Source organism: Bombus vosnesenskii, unplaced genomic scaffold (genome assembly GCF_011952255.1).
Source record: "Bombus vosnesenskii isolate JDL3184/JDL3185 unplaced genomic scaffold, Bvos_JDL3184-5_v1.1 scf7180000015494, whole genome shotgun sequence".
Taxonomy (NCBI): domain Eukaryota; kingdom Metazoa; phylum Arthropoda; class Insecta; order Hymenoptera; family Apidae; genus Bombus; species Bombus vosnesenskii.
Window position 1 is genome coordinate 26,564 of NW_022884021.1, and position 5,411 is coordinate 31,974.

Here is a 5,411-nt window from a genome sequence, read left to right on the forward strand (position 1 = left end):
ACGTTCTGACTACTATTTTATGTATCTCACAGAAGTATGTCTTCATTCATCATCTCCCATGCCATCCACCAACGTGTTCTTAACATGTTATCTCCTAGTAAAATATTGATGTTGAGTCAGATATCCAACTGAATAATCTTTTCGGTGTCTACTATAAGACATTTAAAACCAAGGCTCGTACACACGTGTGCTTATACGTCAGATGTAATACTTAACACGAAACCTGCTTATATTAATATTAAATTTATGCATAGTAGGATGTTCGACCTTTGTAAAAATGAAATTATAATACATACAGTTTCACCGTGGAAAAGTGAATCTTTCTAGCATGTCCACGCAAATGCAGGGGAGGGGAGGACTGTGCATGCACCAAACAACTTTACGTTCGTAATTTTTCACACAAATGTACAACTGTAGGGAAATAATTATCTCTGATTTTTCGGATGTTAGGAATCGACAATATCGCATAACGGAATGCTGTGTTCTACGTATTCTATTTTTGTTACGAAAGTGGTACAAACGAAGTCCACATAAGAATAGTACAACAAAATCGGTTGAGGTTAGGTTATCGAGCAGATATCGCGGCTTTTGCATTGAAAATCACGCAACTGCCAGTCTCGTCGTTCCTTGTAAACGAAAGAAAGGTATTGTAATCGGTCGGAATTAACATAAAACTCGTCGCATGCGACCATATGGCCTGAATGTTGAATAAACGAGAGTAGAGCGCGAGCTATGTGATTCTAACCGTTTAGGCGGAAACTAATGATTGTAACCAGAGCCGAGATATATGCCAATATTACTTTGCTCGACAAAGCGTATAGGAGAGAATCGCGATAAGGTAGAACAAGAGACAGATATTCTCTACGTAAAGCAAGTCTGTCAACTAGATTGAAATCCTATAGCTATAACTACAGTGAATCCATATTCTGGCGAATTGTCTTTTCACAAATGAAGCTTCTGAAGAACGGAATTGATACAATAACTACTGTTCATTCATAACTACTGTTGTAAGAATCTATATATTTGTCTATCTATATCTATATATATCGATCTATATATATTTGTCAGAATGTCATTTTATCAAAAAACCCATCCTCTGTAATCATAGTTTAACGAAGCATAATTAATAGAAGAGGTAGAGCGTTAAGTGGAGATGATTTAATCACAGTTAAGTAGATAAATCTCTATATTAGTCTCTTTAATTAAAATGTCCTACGTTTTATTTGCGTCATTTTTTTTCTTCATCCAATTTAAAATGTTTAAATAACAATAGCCTATACAATATAATTTTATGTAAAAAAATTGATTGTACCATGTTTATTACAGATATTTAACATTTTTGTGTACATACAAAATTTAAATTATACCTCGCTTGAGAACAAAAATTCTATTTGTTTTCCTAACATGTACTAATAATTATTGATCAAACTAGAAAAAGCTGGAGGAGATTACTTAGGAAGATTACTTAGCATCTTATATTCCTGGCAAGAGAAAATGAAAAATTCGTTTCTTCTCTTTGTTTCCCTGTTCCTTCTTTCCTCCTTTTTCCCTTTTTACATCGCTTTGTTTTACATCGCAATTTACATTTATTTGTAAAGTTTGAATCTCCTCGATATTGAAGATGTTGAAGCTGCAAGTATGTATTTCATTTTAATCCATTCGAGACCGAGATTTAATTGTAAGACGATACCTAGGTGTCGGTACGATCTGAATGTTTAGTTAGAATGATTCTGTGTTTTACTCTCTCCAGGGTATCCTTTTCATACTTTGATTTTAAATCGATGACAATCTTAAATAGTATGCCCCATATTTTTAAAATATAAAATTATATACTATGTTATTCTATAATGTATTATGTACATATAATAATTCTATATTGAAAAAAATATGAAATTAACATGATATATACATTACTACATAAGTTATATATAAAATATGTATATTATACCCTTGCCTACTGACTGATATGAATTTCTTTCGGTCTCGAATGCGTTAAAAGAGAGCGCAAAGAAGTCGAAATTACTTATTGTAATTAGTAAAACGACCTGAGAGGCAGACAGATACAAGAAAGAAGGAATATTATATTAGCGGCATTATCATGTTTTTGCTCTCTTTAAGTCTTTCATCGAGACAGACAATCTGCAGGTATTAATCGATCAATTTCTCCAAGCTGATAACTTCGAATTGATGTTTATATATAAGAAGTGTTATGTGTTAATCTGTCTAAATGTTTAAAAGGTGTTATAAATTAAATGTTGTTAAACGATACGTAATTGCCTTTTGATCGTAAATTTTACTATCAAGGGGTCTTTTATGTATGCGTAATCATTGTGAATTATAACAATTTATGTGATCGATATTAAAGGTGTTTAAAAGCATGTATTTTTTTCTATATTATTATTCTCCTATATTATTATCCTATATTATTATAGCATTCCTATATTATTATAATATCCAATTACATGTTGATACACAAGATATACAGATTATTATTTATAACGTTTTGGTTTTCTTAATTGAGTCATTCATTTAGTACAAATGATAAGAAATTAGTAATAATTCACAAAAAAAGGATATCGTAGTAGAAATATTATAAAACAACATTTTCTGTTTTAGTGTAGAGTTACTCCTTCTTACAGACAGTGTCGTACAAATCTGTACGTCTCTGAGAAAATGTAGGTATCTGAGCCCTTACTTCCTCAACAACTTTTAGATCTGATAGAGAAAAGAAACATACGAAGTAATAAGTAATGCTTACTAATAAATTCAACAAATACAGAGGAAGATGGCTAAATCGATAAATTAACGAGACTAAAAATTAATTACATCATGGATCTCTCGCTTTTAATTTTAAGCCGTAAATTACCGATATCGGTGACTGCCATATTCTCTTGAGTTTCCAAATCGTAAAGAATCTTTCCCCAGGGATTGGTCAACTGAGTATGTCCCCATGCGACGTAACTTGCTTAAGGAACACGAGCCGGTGATATGCAGGCAACGTATAATTGATTATCATTCGCTCTGAAACGCTGAAGTAATGACCAGTGCAGTGGTCCAGTGGTCATATTGAATGCCGCTGGATATATCAGCATTTGGCAACCTAACCCAGAGAAGCAGGAAATATGAAGCCACCGAATACCAATCAACTTCGTAGTTGCACGGTTCACATTCCATCATTTCTGAATATGCGAGGACAGTCCTCTTATTGTGCTTTTAATTCTTTTATTTGTTTCATTTTCAGCAAATATACTGGTTTTTTAAATTAAGCTTCTCTTTATACAGAGTTACAGATTATATTAATTTTATATAGAATATATTTAAGAAAGATATTTAATTTTTTGCTAGTTAAGCATTGATCGATTAAGTTACTGTACCTTTGTTCCGATAAATGCGTGCCATTTCCTCGAATCTAATATCATAGCAAATGCCAATACCTATTTTGCAGCCCTTCACATCGAACGTCGTTAGGGAGTTACCAGGACTGAGTGAATCACTCTCTCGAAAAGTAATCTTATTAGGAATGTCGGTGTCGAATAGATGTACCTAATAACATAAAAATGTAGTCCCTAATTCTATTGCTGCAACTTTTGTAATTTAATATCAAAGTTACCAACTCCTAAACTTTAATTATTTTTTATTTAATAACTGACAGCGTTTTTATCACTTTCTTTTATTAAAAAATCTTATCATTTAATAATGTTTAAAAAGGAGAAAAAATAAGTAGAATAATATTTTAAGTATGTGATAAATTTATACAACAACAAACACATTACAACAAAAATGGGCGTTTCCCGTATCATAACGTATTTTATAAACCGTAAATTATAGAATTGGTTATAGTATACGTATGTACATATGTATATTCCTAAATTATTCCTAGATAGAGTCACTTTCTTCACCCCAATATTTTCAAATTCAAAGCCATAAAGGAATATATTACTTACCTTTCGGTGTTTTGCTATCAAAGCTCCATCGGGACCCCAAATAGTACAGGTATTGTACAATTTAGCGCCCTCTATTTCAGGCATCGTACCACCAACTACATAGATGTTGTTTTCTTTAGCTGCGTTCGATGAAGCAACGCTCGTTTCACCATCAGGAATACTCTCGGCGTATTTTGAAAAGTACTCTGCATTGCAATATTTCAATTAATGAAAAATAACTATCTTTTGTTCCAACCATAAATTAAATTGAAATGTTTGTCAGTTTTTTATTTTTTAAATTATTAAAATAACTAAGTTTTATATTTCGACTTAATCAAATATGCAATTACTTAGCTAATAGTATATATAATAAATTGTTTCTACAGGTTCAAAATGAAAAATGAATATTTAGAAATATTTAATTACGACAATGCTATTTGTGTTAGCATCAGTGGCTTGTTACTCAACGACTTTGCTAGTACTTTTTAAAACATAAAGTTAGTTTTCAATTAACGCTTATACTAGAGGCGGAATTATAAATGCAAAATAATTGATAATACTAATTTATAAGTACCTAATTATTAGTATCTTAAAAAATATATTTATACAAAAATCACGATAATCATGAAAATGGGGAAATCCTATATTCTCGACTCAATTCACAATCTTTATGGAAGTATAAACGGTAAGGTAATTTGTCTACTTTTACTTTTTCTATATAGTTGTTACACACATAGTAAATTATTGAAAAACAACAAATTATTACGTATTCCATATGGTGAATTAAAGCATTCAGGAAGAGCTGTAATATCAGCATTGTGCTCTTTTGCGCTAGAAATGTAGGAAACTGCCCGCTCTACATTTTTGCGTTTTACTTCATTTACTTCAAGTTGTACCAACGCCAAGCGGAATGCTAAAATGTTGGAAAAGTTAAATACATTCGGTTATATATTTCCCATACTTTTTATCTATAAATACTTTTTACATAGTGAATACTTACTCGACATCGTTCGCACTACTTGTTTAGCGATGTTTGTAAGTATCATAATGTTGAGGTTATGTATGGTACTACTCAATATCAACATTACGTACGCAATACGCAGGGATTTTTAATAATTCTTGGTAAAGTTTAGGACATTAATTTTGATGTAATTGTAAACATTATTTGTTCACAATTTGTTCATTTACTTTGCAACAAAAAGAACGCATCTGCAAGCGTGTTAATCGGATAACGACGAACTTCATTTCGCAAACACCGACACGTGAAACATTTTGAAGTTACGTCGACGCGAGAGTAATTGGTTCCCTTAAATTACTCAATTTCCATTGCTTTCGCCATGTATATTCGAGTATTGCATTTGAATTGCAGAGCAGTCGAAAGTAGAGGAGCACCTCGCCGATATATCGACAGGAACATGAATTTTTTTTCATAGGGCGAATATTTTTTCCATTGAATTATTAAACCGAGTCAAATTTTCAAACTCAACC